Consider the following 16517-nt stretch of genomic DNA (forward strand, 5'->3'; position numbering starts at 1 on the left):
GGGAAATATCCCAGTTATTCCCCTGAGCCTGGTTAGTGAACTGAGTCAGAGCTGTTCATCGATCCTACAGGTGCTAACATACAAACACGATCAGCAGCTTCTCTCATATGGAGAACACACTTCAACATCTGCAGCAAATCCTGTGTTTTATGTTGATGTGACCAACATCTTGTGTTGAGTCTTTGAAGATGAGGAGCCAAACACAGACAGTGGATCCAGAAGGACTGTTTATTCAGGGCTTTAATACGACTGAACTGATGCTTCACATCCTGTTTAGAGACGATCGACCAACACAGGGTCAGTCCTCACTCATCACACGGACTTCAGTCACACTGGGATCAACAGAGGAGACTGTTCACCATCACAGTTCAGCAACAATAATCAGAGCTTTTCTCTCTTGGTGAGGATCACATGTTCTGACACACAAAATATCTTCTGCTTTAACTCGTCTCTCTTTTTTAGTTTGGTTGTCGTGTTTTTTACTCTTTGTTCCTGTCAGTGTCAAATATGAGAGCAAACTGTTTTATGCAGGAGCCAAACCAACACCAAGCTGACCAAGAGAACCTATAACACCACCAGAATTTATTATCCAGACTTTACTGACAGATTTATGTGCAAGTAAAGCTGTTTTTTAAATTATGTTCACTGCTTTCAGCCAAGGAAGCATTCGTTCTTAAAAGTTCACGAAACGAGTAAATCCAGTTCAGCAGAGTTCCAGTTTGTAGCACAGCTGATCTCAGCTGATCAACAGTAACAACAGTAGGGGTGGGCCATAGAAACGATATACGATAGAAACGATATAAATTTGGCCAACGATAGAGATTGTGACTATACCGCATGTTGATGATGTCATCAAGCTGCGCCTGTTTTGGTCGAAAGCATCGCAGCAGCTACAACAATTATCATCTGCAATTATGGCGGACGACAGTCATAACAAAGAGATGAAGCACTATTGAAATATGGGGAAAGCCAAAAAGTTGGCTTCATCCTCCAGCTTCACTGTGCTAATGTTATGCTAACATAGCTGTGTCGCTAGCAGTCATGTAGCACAACATTATATACCAGGTAGTCCAACTTCAGTAACCCTGCAAACGCCACTGCTGTTTAGTCTTCATTTATGTTGGAAGTGATAGCAGAGCTGTACGTTTGAATTAGTTTCAAAAATCTCTCAGTCAGAATATGCTATGAAATGTTTAGGTGGAAACTAGCGAGCTAACTTCCTGTTAACTTCTAACTCCGTTAAATTGAATAAATTCTGTTTTCATGGATGCCTGGATGTAGGGCTGCTCGATTATGGCAAAAATGATAATCACGGTTATTTTCATTGAAATTGAGATCTCAATTATTTGACAATATTTATTTAACAATAACAATGTGTTGAATAATGACTTTAAAGGTTGTCAAAAAATAATATAAAATAGTGTGCAAATACTGATAACAGTGCAAATGTTTGCAATATAAAAAAATAAATGAAAAATGTAAACATCTGTGTTTAGTGAACTTTGCAGTGTTGCTCTGTGGTGCAGCTATGACACCGTAGCAAAGTTTACACACAGTCTACTTGATCCACGTCTGACTGAACCCATGTTTCCAAACCACTGAAGTTTTTTTTACCTCTTTTCAACCAACAGCAGTCACTCTCCTCTCCAAATAACTTCTGTTTAGCTTTCCAAGCTTCCCTCGGGTCCTCTTAATCAGCAGTCCCCAACCCCCGGGCCTCGGACCGGTCCCGGTCCGTGAGTCGTTTGGTACTGGGCCGCGAGAGTTGAGGCTCAGGTGTGAAATGTATAGTTTTCAGGGTTTTTATCGGTTTTCCACGTTATTTTGTTATCGTTTTTATCGTTGACTTGGTTTTCCTGGGTCTTTTCACGTGTGTTATGAATAAATTTTCTTTTTTTCGGTACCGGCACTAGTTTTATTTTGTTGTATTTATCCGCGACACTTTAAAGGCCGGTCCGTGAAAATATTGTCCGGCATAAACCGGTCCGTGGAGCAAAAAAGGTTGGAGGCCGCTGCTCTTAATTGTTGTGACACGTGTTCGAAATGCAGAGAGGTGCGCTCGATTTGCCACACGGAGCAGCGCGAGAGTAAAGCACGAGGGAGGGGCTAATAATCGGCTCAGTCATTTTTAATGATCGTTGAAAGCCCAGATCGTAATCGAGATTAAAATTCCATTAATTGAGCAGCCCTACCTGGATGTTAAACTTAATTGTTACACCTGGTAAAGCAGCAACGCTGATGATTTAATTAAAGATGAAAGAATTTAGACCATTTTTAACTCTTTGTGTTCGTTTGACTTTGGTACCTGAAGCTGTCGGAGTTTTGGACCCAGATTACTCCGTGAAGCTCCTCCCTACAGCAGCCGTAATGCTCTGACAATCCATCAAGCAGTGCGGCTTACCAAAGTTGTACTAAAACATTTTTAACAGATTTCTGCAGCCAAAATCGGTTCGAGGTCAGTAAGCACAACCAGAATTCATACATAAGGCACACTCTCGATTTTTGAGGAAATTAAAGGATTTTAAGTGTGGAAAATATGTTATACAGAAGAATATATCGTGATATGGATTTGAGGCCATATCGCCCAGCCCTAAACAACAGGTTATTAAACACATCAGTTTGATCCACAGATCAGGTCATACATCAGGTTTACTTCATGTAAAATAAACGTCTCACTCTATGAGCTCCATCAGTCTGTGTACCTCCTCATTGTCATTTCTGAGCAGAGTTTACCTGCACACTTCCTCATGTCTGACAGTGTCACAGTGTGTGTGTGTGCCAACATTAACCAGCTTATCATCAGCTGCTTGTGCTTCATGAATAACTCAGACTGACAGAGTGATGAACAGAGCACAGAGGGAGGCTCTGCTCTGGTCCATCAAGCAGGATTCACATAGTAACATGTTTTTCCTTTGAACACTTCATTGTGTTTAACTTGAAACAGATTAAAAAGTGTTCGATTGTGCACTTCACACAGTCCTGAGTCACAGAGGCTAAAATGTGTTTGATTCTGAGAGGCTTTACTCCTGCATCAACATCAAGTATATGTAGGATTTAAACCGCAGTGAAAACATCCTTAAATATTGATGGTGTGTGAGAGAGTCTGTATTTACTTCTGATTATCTCTGTTTGCAGTGACCCTGAACTGAGCTGGAGCAGCTTCATGTTGTTTTGACGTCACTCAGTAAAACCTGAATGTCGGCTTCTGAAGAACAAACTGGTTTCATCTGTTTCCAGTTAAAGGGACGATCATTGTTCCACCAGTGATGTTGGATCCAAAGTTTCATTCAGATCGTTTTAAACTGTTTATCAAAGACAAATGTTTGAGTGCAGAGTTACTGACTGATAACCAGAGTGGATTCAGCCAATCATCAAATCATCTCATTGGTTTTATTTTATGTAAATACAAACGTCTCACTTCCTGATCTGCTCATAAAGTTCCTAAAGACAAACTGTTAAAGGAGGAAACAGAGCAAACTTACAGCTTCTTCACACACCAACAACAAGCTGCACAGCTGCACACTAAACACAGACACACAGGTGATTCCTGGAAGGAGGCGGGGCTTCACCTGAAGCAGGACAGGTGGAGACTTGATAGGAATTTTCCCCGTACAGGGAGGAGGCTGATCTTCAGATGAGTTCCTGTTAAATCTGACGAAACAAAGTTAAAAGTGGACTCAGTCTTGTCTGATTTCACCTGTTTTTCACTGAGCAGGTTTAAGTTTTATTAATGAAAATCAGCAGAGCTTGGTACTGATGGAAGACCCTCCTCTAATCGTTGTCATTCAGAGTGATCCAACCTGTTTGTGAATGCAGCTCACAGACTCTCCGCATTTCCACACGACTTAAATGGTAAATGGCCTGCATTTGTATAGCGCTTTACTCTACATTCAGTCATCCACCCATTCACACACTGGTGATGGCAGCTACATTGTAGCCACGGCTGCCCTGGGGCGCACTGACAGAGGCCAGGCTGCCAGACAGTGGCGCCACCGGGCGAGTCCCTTCATGCATCGTTGACCAACGTGGACGTGGTGGAGTAACAGTTGTGGAGAATGCAACAGCTGAGGTTTGAGAAAAGGAGCTAATAGCCAAGGTCAGCGGCTCTCCTACTTCCTCATAAGGAAACTTCTCAGGTGGATGTCTTTCTCTGTCAGAGCGCCTCCACCTTACTGGCTGTGGTGCAGTGAGATCTGAGTCAGTCTTGGTAGGAGTCAAGTCAGGTTCATCAATCACAACATGGTCTGAAGACCAAGCACCTGAGTGAACATAGTCAACACGACTTGTGCCAAAGACTTCAGGTGTGTCAGGTTGGTGGGTTTGCCAACCAGGTAAGGACATTTCTGGTATAACAGTGTCAGAGAAGTTCTGACGTGCACTGTTGGGCTTCCTGTTAGACTCTCTTGGTAAACCTCAGAGCCTGACGTCTACAAACCAACTGTCCTTTGACATTTTTAGATGTGGGGTCAAAAGCAGAGCTGATCGAGGATTTCAGTGATGGCTCCAAATATCTAACCTGCACTTTTACATAGCAGCTGCTCCGTCTGTCAGTAATTTAAAAACTTTTAATAAGCTGCTGTTTCTCACTGACCGTCAGCTGTAGCTGAGCAGGATATCATTGCATTTGAATCCTCCTCGCTCTCTTTAACCCGAGTTCCTTCTGATTGGTTTCCTGGTTCTACAAAGAGAGTCTGCTGCCTGAGGGCCCCACCTCCTCCTCCACCTACTGCTGTGGACATTTACAAAACGTCAATCCAAGAAAAATTGTCTGGTTTGTAATAGATAGTCATTTTTTATTAGAGTCTACAGCAGGAACCAACCTGAACCTTGTTATGAGCTGAATCAGTGCTGGACTGTAGAAATGCTGTTTCAGTGGCTGCTGCAGGAACTAACATGGAAACGTGTTCAGCAGCTTTCCAGCTCTAATATAGGAAACACAAGATCAGAGTTTGGACACACTGGAACCAAACAGTTTTGTCTCGGACTTTTATTTCAAAACAACAACTGGTTGTCTTCATTTTCAGTTCTGATGAGCTCACATGTTTAAGATCATCGGTTTAAAAAACCATAAGGCCGTGGATCCTTAAGGGTTTTATGGTTTGAGTTTACAGTGAGAGGTGTTGATAATGATGTTGGCTGTTTTCAAGTTGAACAATCTTCCAGGGAAGTTTAAACTAGAAAAACGAGTCACTGCCTGCAGCAGAGTTTCAGTTTGCAGCATTCCTGATCTTTGTGCAGCAGCAACAACATGTTGTTAACAGAGCTGTGTAAAGACTGACTCACCTCACCAGGCTCTCTTTCATTCACAGCATACACAACATTTACTTCATTACAAGCTGTGCTGCTCAAGTTACTGGAAATAAGCACTCAGTTACTAAGTAATCCCATGTCTTTACTGATTACTTATTTTCAAAAGTATTTGGTTACTTTACTCTTTAAAAAAACACGACTTGAATACGTAATAAAGTAGAAAGTAGACGTTTCAGCCCGAGACTTTTTCTGCATAATCCATCATATAGAAATGAATCAAATTAAAAAGCCTTTCTTTTAATTGTTTTATTGTTTTTAATCTTTTTATTTTATGCATCAAGAAAAGATTAAATTATATTATAGCTGTTTTTGACTTGATGAAATGTGTTTAACATTTAAACCTATTTCCTGTATATTCCAGCACATGACATAAAATAATGTTTTGTGTTTCCACTCCCGAGTGGGGCGGGTGGAGGTCTGCCCACAGCGGTCATGTCAGGGGGAGGATCCGGGGGTTTCTCTGTCAATGTCACGTTCCCATGGCAGCGTGCTTGCTCAGATCTGAAGTGTTATGGTCCTGGGTGGGTGGCCCAGTGTTTTTTGAGTTTTGGTTTCTTCTCACGGTTCCTTAGTTTTTTAGTGTTTCCTGAGTTCTAGTTTTAGGGTTTGTTATGTGGCTTCCTTCTGCATTTCCTGTTTTATTGTGAAGGTCTGTGTCTTATGCCAGAGTGTTCAGTTTGCGTTTCCCCTGTCTCGTCTTGTCAATCAGAATCGGCCGTGCCTCCCTCCTGTGTGTAGTTTCCCCTCTGTGTATTTATAGTGTGTGTTGTCTCGTGTTCGTCGCTGGTTCGTCTGTGTCGTCTCCTTCACGTCTCCCTGCATATCTTTCTAAGGATTTCAGGTTTGAGGTTAGTTTTGTTTAGTGATGGGTAGATGAGGCCTCGTGAAGCGTTTCAGCACATTCCCCAAACTGTACCGATACTGTGTCGACACAGTGTTGCTGTTTTGCTCCATACTGACACCTGCTGGACTTTAAATATCATTGCAGGCAACTTACTTGAGACTCAACAGACACCTAGTCATACTTGTTTACACTGTAAGGTACAGTGGAACCCCGACTTACCAAATTAATTCGTTTCCGAAGGTCTTTCGTAAGTGGAACATTTTCGTAAGTCGAAGCACCCATTGCGCGTTTTGAGTGAGGCGATGCTGAATGATAGGCTATAGGCTAACAACAATACTCTAACTAGAACAACAATACATCAGTGGAACAGCGATGCGCAAGTACGGAAGCCAAGGGGTTGTCTCCGAAAACATTAGAGCACTTTTGCAAACATGTGATGTCTTCAGGGGCGGATCTAGAAGGGTGGCATGCATGTGCCACCCTAAAATGATCCCTTGCCACCCCAAGTGCCACCCCAGTTTTGCATTTGACAGTGTTGTTTATTAAAATAAGATCGCATTAACAGTTTGAGCGTAGTTACAGGCAGCAGTGATATATACACACACATATATATATATATATATATACTATATATATATATATATATATATATATATATATAGTATATATATATATATATACTATATATATATATATACTATATATATATATATAGTATATATATATATACTATATATATATATATATATATATATACCCACGATGTCATGTTCTGTGTGAGGATGCTCTCCACAGCGCCTGTATAGAAAATCCTGAGGATCTTTGGAGAGACCCTGAACTTCCTCAGTTGTCGTAGGTGATACAGGCGCTGCCTAGCCTTTTTGGTCTGGACCTGAATGTGTCAGGTCTGAGGAGATGTGGACACCAAGATACTTGAAGGACTGCACCCTCTCCACTGGAGCTCCATTGATGATAATGGGCTTGTAGTTAGTGATGTGACGTTCTGTATCGAGGCTTCGGAGCGTGTGTCGAGTAATGGAGGGGGCGTTTCCGCGAAGCGCGTATCGAGGCTTGCTTCATTTATGGGAGGAGCTGAAAATGATGACGTCCGAAGCCTCGCTGCCCGGCTGTACCACGTGACTGGTTCATGAAGTGGGTCGAACTTTGCCGCGAGATATGACAGCGATATAAACCCCTCAGACTTCATTCAAAATGTGGGTGTTTGATGGAGAGTTGCGGTTAGTGAGAGTTTGGAGACAGTTTGGAGGTTTATGAGAGTGAGGAGAGAAAGTCAGGAGAGAATGGAGCCAGCTAAGAAGAGGAGGATGTCCTCCCCTGTGTGGGAACATTTTGATCTTATTCCTCCCAACAAGGTATGTAAATTTCTACAGAAGATGTATTGTCATGATACTGATGGTGCAATACAATTTATGTTGAGCTGTCTTGACTTTTGTACAAGGTGAAGTGTTTTCTATGTGCCAGGGAGCTGGGATATAACAACAACACCTCATCCATGCTTAGGCACTACAGAGCTTTGCATGAGAATAAGAGGAACACCGATTGTGGAGCAAGACCAGGTGAGCCATCAAATGCAATGATAATATAGGATGCAGTAATGTTACTAAATGATATAACAATATTATACAACTGTTATAAGTTACGTGTGTGATATTTATATTTGTGCTTTGTCTTTATTGTCTTTCCTCAGGAGAACAATCTCAAATAGATGAAGACCTGGTTACCATGGTGATTGAGGACTCACAGCCAGTTAGCATTGTGGAGGACAAAGGATTAAAAAGATTTGTTAAATCATTAAATCCTAGCTATGTTCTCCCCACTAAAAAGGTCATAAAAGCAGTGAAAATTTAGTTTTTACAGAATAAAATGTGAACAGGCAGGACTGACGCCTCAGTGTGTAGCTGTCCATACCTCAACGTTACAAAAGCACAACCGCTGTCCACACCCCAACCACACCTCACCTCACAGTAAATGATCGTTTCCATTTCAAGCATTTCCAAATAATCATTTCCCATACTGCCAGTATAAATATACACAGTATACTGCCATCACTACAATATACATGTTTTACACACTCCTTTTGTTGTTGACATTTACAGGCTGTGTGCAAAATGCCACACTCTTCAAATTCATGCCAGCTATTATTTTTACGTCCAGTAGGTGTCCTGCTAGAGCAAATGAAGCTTCATGAAGCTTCGCGTTGGGGTGAACCAATTGGATGAAAAGCTTCAGTGCTTCATGAGGCTTCATCTGCCCATCACTACTTGTAGTCTCTGTGCGATGTGAATTATATTATATGTGAATGATATAATGTTAAATTACTATTAAGCAAATGGCTGACTAAGTATTGTAGACTTTAGTTTACTGCAGCCATGTTTCATATAAATCAGGTATCATACAAAAATAAAAATAGCTTCAAATACAGTCATGACAATAAAGAATATGACTTTAAGGACTTAACATCATTACTTCAGTTATAGTACACCAACATCTCTGATACATTAGCACTTGTTAGGTGTGGCTGTGTGAAAACAGTAGATCGCGACACAGACACAGAGAAACACAGGGCTTAAATACACAGAGGGAGCAATCAGGGAATGGGTAACAGGAGGGAAACACAGCTGGGGCAAATCAGGCCTAACGAGACAAGAGGAAGCAAAACCAGACACATTAACATCAGACATGGACTTTCAAAGTAAAACAGGAAACATAACACAGACTCACGGGCAGGCACTATAACAAAGGGAACAGAGACGTGGGAACAGGGCAGACACAAACACTGACTGAACACGGGGATATAGGAACTTAGGATACACATAGACGCGAACTAGACAAGGGAACTCAGTGTACTAAGGGAACACTGAATGACCTGGTGGGTTTTGTCCATAAAACTACTCATCTACTGACCTTGGTTTTAAGTTGGACAGTGATTTTAAATTGGACAACCAAATCAGAGCAGTGGTGAAGTCCGGTTTTTATCATTTAAGGCGACTGGCAAGAGTAAAATCTTTTCTTTCGAGGCAGCACCTTGAAACAGTGATCCATGCTTTTATTTCTTCCCGCCTGGACGACTGTAACTCACTTTATGTGGGGGTCAGTCAGTCGTTGCTCTCACGTCTGCAGCTGGTTCAAAATGCAGCTGCACGACTCCTAACAGGAACTCAAAAAAGAGAGCATATAACCCCTGTGCTGGCCTCTCTGCACTGGCTGCCTGTGTCTTTTAGAGTTCATTTTAAAATTCTTATGTTTGTTTTTAAATGCCTTCACAGTCTTGCCCCGCCTTACCTCTCTGAGCTTCTTCATCCCCACACACCCTGTCGGTCTCTCAGGTCAGCTGACCAGCTGCTCCTGGAGGTACCGAGATCCAGGAGGAAGCTCAGAGGGGGCGGGGCCTTCTCTATTGTGGCTCCAAGTTATGGAATCATTTGCCCATGCATGTTAGAGAGGCCCCTTCACTGTCCACTTTTAAATCACGTCTTAAAACCCACTTTTATTCCTTGGCTTTTAACCTCAGTGAGACTTAGTTTCTCTTTTAATTGAAGTAGTTATTTAATTAATGATTTCACTCTTCTTTTATTTGTGTTTTATTTATATCTCATGTAATTTTATTTTACAGTTCCAGTGTACAGCACTTTGTGTCAGCTGTGGTTGTTTTAAAGTGCTTTATAAATAAAGTTGATGATGATCTCAGATGACCACAAAGTAAAAGATCTCTCAGCAACATGATGCAACAGTTTAGGCACTGTTGCCCCGATCAGATCAGTGAGCTTTTTATTCTAAACATGAGCTGCTGTTACAGCAACAGACATTAATCCTACTGGTGTCTCACACAACAACTCAGTGTCCACTATGTGAAGCAGCCAAACACAGGCCTGCTCCTCTCACTAACAGAGACAAACTGCTGGCATGTTGGTTTCCATCTATACTGTCCAGTCTCTGCTGGTGGACACACAGCAGCATTGTTTCATCTCGTTTGAGTCATTGTTGACCTTAGCATGTTTTTAGTCTTCTGAGAGCACTGAAGCTTCTTTCAGCCTCAGTACCTGCGTTTTATCCTCAGATTAAATTATTATTCTGTGCTTGATGGGCCTCACCTTTGGCCCTGGCTCCTCCCCTCTGACTGCACTAGGACATACTGTCACCTGATAAAATAACACATGGATTCGTGTCATATAAAAAGTGAGACGTGTCAATTCAGATTCTTTGTCAAACATACACTAATGAATCAGTTTACATCAGCAGCCTGACAACTGTCATGATAAATACTAGTTAATCTACAGTCACCTGTGAGCTCTCCTCTCCACCTCTGAGCTACATGGCAGAGCTGCCTCTGTCACCTGATCAATAACAGTGAGACACTCCACATACATGCAGTCACACATGTGCTTCAAATACAGTCATGAACCATCAGGTCATCCTCCAGTTTCACCTGTGACCTTGTGTCAGCATTGCTCTCTGAGCTCTGTGTTGGTTCTTCTGTCACCTGACAAACAGGACAAACATGACAATAAGAATAAAATGTGCAGCTGCTTCAGTGTTTCTGTCACTTTGTGCAGATCCTGACTCGTCAGTAATGTTTGTAGGCTGAGTGCATTTTAAAACTGTGCAAACTGCACTACAAGGTGGAAAATTTGCAAAATCGTGACTACCTCATGATATATTGTCTCAAAAATGAACCCTATGAATACGTCAGTGCCATTAGGATGAAATTATTGTGTCACCAACATTTTAACATTAGACATATAATTCTAACAGCCTCTGTAAACTAATATCCGGGCTGCTCGAGGCTGCCGTTTTCTCTGACAGTTTCAATCAAAATTAGAAACGCTGCTCTGAGACTGAGAGAACTAACAGTGCTGATGGTCCGCTTGAAGCTGAAGCTCCGGTGCGTGTCAAAAAAATCAACACACACCGGCTCACTCCTTGGCGGCCGCTTATTGGGGCTCGCTCGGGCCACTTCGGAGGTGGGGTGCCCCCGGCCTCTCGGCCTGGGGCTCGGTCACTCAGGCACGGCTGGCTGCCGGCGGAGCTCACGGGCGCGTCACTGCAACCCCCCCTGGCTTCTGCTCCGCGGCTGCTGAATGAGCCCTCATCTGGGACTCTCCTCAGCTCTTTCTGGGACAGTGGCGCGGCTGCCCCTCTGTGGGTCTTCCTTGGTCTCTTGTGTTCTGGGGGCCTCTGGATGTCTGGAGTTTTGATCTCCTCCATACCTGCTTGATACCATAAAGGACGGGGCTGTGGCCCCCCCACACCCTCTAGCAGATCGTTACATGGAGAAACCTTTGGAATGCAAGCATGCTGATCCACACAGGTATGCACACAGGTGTACACATGTGTATTCACAGACACGGACTACAGCTTTCTTGGCTGCTGCCTCAAAGCACATTGTGCGCTGTCTATCTTGCGTGCTGCACAATATCGTTTATTATTTAGTATCTACTGTTATCTACTGCTAGCTAGTTTATTGTGATGGTGCTGTTTTTTTTTATTATGTTGCTCTTTGCTGTTTGCTGTCTCCTCTGGGTTTTTTTCTCCATACAGGTGACCCAGGAGTTTTGTTTTTTTTATTTGTTTGTTTTTTTCTCTCTTCCCCCCTTCTCACCGTCTCTTCTCCCCTTTGGTTTTCTTTCTTTCTCTCCCCCTCTTTCTTTCATTCTTTCCCCCTGTCCTATCCCACAGTCATGTCTGTCCCGTTTGCAACTGAAAATAAAATAAATTCATAATTATAATAAAGGTCAATCAAATGGACCAATATGGCAAGGCCATGATGATCCACTTGGTAAAATAAATCCGCTTGGCATCTTTCTTGGCCTTAAGACAACAATTCTGATGCTAAAGATCCAAACGGGACAAAAAAAAAAAAAAATCAACACACTGCTTCAGAAGCTCTGTGTCGAAGCTTGATTCGTTTGGCCAGAGTGATCAGTGACGTCCGAAGCTTCATTTAGAACCTAACTGCTTCGGTGTCTGATTCAATGGTTTATAAGGAAGTGAATCATTCGCGGGATTTGTGGAGTGTTTGGTGGTGACAGATAGTGAACCACTGATCATTCCACTGAGAGATTTGGAGCCAGTGAGGAATAGAGGAGGTTCTGTTGTGTGGGAGAATTTTGAGTTGATTTTGGTCGATCCGGTGGGTTTTCCAGCTTTGTGTTCTGGCCGTTTGCTTTTGTTTTGTGCGTGTTTATTTTATCTGAAAACGGGAAAAAGATAAAATGTCAAAAATCTGCTTCCATAATATAAATATCATTAAATAACTTTAGAAAAACTTCCACTTGACTCTTTACATGTAATGTTGTAAAAATATATATTTTATTGTTTAATTAATCTGAAAATGTTAGTCTGCCAAATGTGCAGCAATTGAATTTATTTATTCTCTTTGGCTGATAGTTTGTGGGGCCCAGGTAGACTGTATACCTGCATCTCTACCAGTTTCTCTGCACTCCAGCCTCCTCTGTGCCATGTGAAGGGATTTTCCTTAAGGCAGGAGAAATGATCTCCACGAAAAGGAACAGGTTCGGCCATCGCACAATAGAACAAATTCTCTGCTTAAATAAAAATGAAAAAGGGTTACCGTCAATGCATCATGTTTTTCATTTGCAAGTTCATAAGCATTTTCCATTTCACAATCAATTCTACCCCCAGGTCAAAAATATGTCTGGGAAAATTTCCCTAATATAATATTATTTATTATATTTATACCAACACGGTGGCACGGTGGTTAGCACTGTTGCCGCACAGCAAGAAGGTCCTGAGTTCAATTCCACCATCAGGCCGGGGTCTTTCTGTGTGGAGTTTGCATGTTCTCCCCGTGTTTGCGTGGGTTCCCTCCGGGTACTCCGGCTTCCTCCCACCGTCCAAAGACATGCAGCTTGTGGGGATAGGTTAATTGGATAATCCAAATTGCCACTAGGTGTGAGTGTGAATGGTTGTCTGTCCCTGTGTGTTGGCCCTGCGACAGACTGGCGACCTGTCCAGGGTGTACCCCGCCTCTCGCCCTATGACAGCTGGGATAGGCTCCAGCGCCCCCCGCGACCCTGAAAAGGATAAGCGAATGGATGGATGGATGGATAATATTATTTATAAATACACCCCTCCGGCGATTAAATGCATACCTGCATGGAGGCAGGACCTCACAGCAGAAGCATACTCCATAATGTGTTGTACATTATTACATGTATATATATGTAACGTGGTATTTTTCAATTATTTTATGTACCAACATCAAGAAGTCACAAGCAAAGAAAGACCACACCATGGTGCATGTTTAAACAAGGAGAGTTTACCGGTCAAAACTATTTATTAAACAAATAAAACACATTTTTTAACCACCAAAAAATACACGTTCAAAGCAACACAGCGGCGGCCCAATATCAGACAGAACTCCACTCTGTAGAGTGAGCAGTCATTATGAAGCAGTTGGTTTTCTTTTGTGGATTCAAGCTGCTCTTCATATTTTTGGCCACCAGATGTCACCAGAGAGGACTGTGTTGAAAAGCTTCGAGTAATGAACCGTTTTTCAATACAAGCTTCAGAAAGCTTCATTTAGCCATCACTACCTGTAACGTTATTGTGACACATTTTATGAGTGAACTTGGCTCTAAGTGACTCACAGGTTTCTTTGAAAAACACTTTCTTACATCCAGCTTCTTCCTCTTTGCTGCCGTCCTCCTCTCCTCCTCGCAGCGCAGGCTTGCCGCTGCTGAAACTAAACAGAGCTCCCTGACAGGCTCAGCCAATCACATTGGCCATACTTGTCACATGACCAGGACTCCAGTAGAAGTAATTTAACTCTTTGGGCACCGCTGGGTGAGATGTATGGAGTGCCAGGATTGCCATAATGCATTAATTAAATACACCATTAAATAATTAATTAAATGTGGCAATAATTAATTAAAATTGGAATTAATTAATTAAATAAATAGTTATGACACATGTAATTAATTAATTATTGACACATTTCAAGTCAAAGTCAAAGTCAAAGTCAGCTTTATTGTCAATTCTGCCACATGTACAGGACATACAGAGAATAGAAACTTCGTTACTCTCAATCCCTAGATAAAATAGCAAATGAACATTTAAATATAAGAGTGATTAAAAATGCAAGTAAAATAATTAAAAAGTAAAATTTAAATAAATAAATACAATACAATTTTTACATATAACAAGAAAGCTATACAATATACAATATAATGAGTAAATGACATTGAGTGCAAACCAGGCAGAGTAGTGCAAATGGGCAAATAGTGCAAATGGAGATTTGGTAATGTACGGTAAGAGATAGTGTAACAACAAAGTCTTATGAGGACACATTTAATTAATTATTGACACATTTAATTAATTATTTATGTATTTCACATTTTAATTAATTATTGACACATTTAATTAATTAATTATTGACACATTTAATTAATTAATTATTGACACATTTAATTAATTATTTATGTATTTCACATTTTAATTAATTATTGACACATTTAATTAATTAATTATTGACACATTTAATTAATTAATTATTGACACATTTAATTAATTAATTATTGACACATTTAATTAATTATTTATGTATTTCACATTTTAATTAATTATTGACACATTTAATTAATTAATTATTGACACATTTAATTAATTATTGACACATTTAATTAATTAATTATTGACACATTTAATTAATTATTGACACATTTAATTAATTATTTAATGATATATTTATTTATTTCATTTTGGCAGTCATGGCGCCTGGCTTTCATCATGAAATAATTTTATCTGTCAGCATCACCCATCAAACTCAGGGGGCGGGGTTAACGCTGATCGAGTCAAAACCATTGCTTTGGCCTGGTGGCCATTGTTTCTAGCACACAACAACCGGCATGTGGAAGCTAACAGAACTGAGCTTTGAAAAACCCTGTTTGTGTGTTACCAAATACCGTTTTAATATTTTTTTAGCCGAGAATGTAGTGGTTTAATCTTCATGTGTCTGGTCGGTTTGTCAAGATACAGCCTCTTTGCAAAAGTGCTTCGATGATTTCGGTGATGTCTGCCCAGTCTCACGGCAAAGCGTGGGATAGACCCGCTCGCCTCGCAAGCAATCGAGCTGTTATTACCACCGACAAAGCGCAGGCCCCGGTACACAGCTGTAGTAACCCCGCTGACTTCTTTTACTGAGGTTATATTTATCGGTGTTTTATTTCCTGATGTTCTTATGTGTCCTACGTGTTTCAGTCTGAATTATAACTAACATTAAAAACATGTTTAAGGAGGAGAGAGAGCAAATAAACCTGTTTAACATCTGATCTTTGGGTTTTTGTTCAGTAATCAGCGTGACCTGTGTATAAACACATAAAAGAGATAACGTTGGTGTTTCCGTCATGTAGTAACTGCTGGCTTTAACTGTACAAAGGTTGTTCGACACTATGAAACACATACAGACTTCATGATGTTCGGCTAATATTTTTATTGTGAATATTAATCATGCTGACCTCGCTCTGTACACCACGCAGCGAGGTCAGCATATCCACGATATCCTCAGCTCCATGAGTTAACACAGAGTTTCCCAGCTGACTATCTAACTGCCAACTATTCCAGAGACGTGAAAATATACAGCATAAAGAAAAGTGTAAGAGACTCAGCAGCAGATTAGAATAACAGTTATACATTTAATAAATCACCAAATGAATCCAAGAAACGAGCAAACCTGAGTTTGTGTTCCCTCAGCTGCAGACTCGCTGCTGTTTAAATGTTTGAAAAGGAAGATTAGATATAAAAAACGTCAAACATAGACTCAGTCTGCCTTCACATTTGATATGAGGCCAGCACGTATAGTGGCCTCAGCAGGCTATTACTGAAATACACGTGCTATATCATAAACTATGATATAAACAGGGAGGTCCTATTAACATGTTTAGTTTTAAAGGACACCTTCCTGCCTTTAGTCTCATTCATGAGCAGTATTAGTTTTCTTCTAACATCCAGAAGTCTGCACGATGTGTTTCATAGTTTGTAACAAGCCTTTGACAGGTAAACATAACATGACCGAAAAAAAAAAAGAGAGAGAGAGAGAGAGAGTTGACATAAGAAGAGAAAATGCTCTCAATTATGGAGACAGGCAAATGGTTCATTTATGTTTGATGTGTGTTTATTCCTCCCTAAATATCGTCGGTGAAGTTCGCCATGCACGTCAGATTTTCCTGCGCATTTTTATACCTCTGCCAACAGAGAGAGAAAAAATCACATTCTAACAGACAGCTGGTGCTTAGAATACAGTTGAATAACTATTAAAAAACAGATGATATTTAGATGATAGTTCAGTCTAACACATGTGAACCATTAAACGTCTGTGAAACTA

General features: G+C 41.0%; 1 protein-coding gene across 1 annotated transcript in view; it reads right to left on the reverse strand.

The window, feature by feature from the left end:
* The window catches only part of LOC147337028 (uncharacterized), a 642403-nt gene that overhangs the window by 230701 nt on the left and 395185 nt on the right, over positions 1–16517 (reverse strand). The gene's annotated exons all lie outside the window — the stretch shown is intronic.

This window comes from Aulonocara sp. 'chitande type north' Nkhata Bay, linkage group LG3, assembly GCF_057382095.1.
Source record: "Aulonocara sp. 'chitande type north' Nkhata Bay isolate Kocher_YH1m ecotype deep benthic linkage group LG3, A_spYH_male_GT1.1, whole genome shotgun sequence".
Classification (NCBI taxonomy): domain Eukaryota; kingdom Metazoa; phylum Chordata; class Actinopteri; order Cichliformes; family Cichlidae; genus Aulonocara; species Aulonocara sp. 'chitande type north' Nkhata Bay.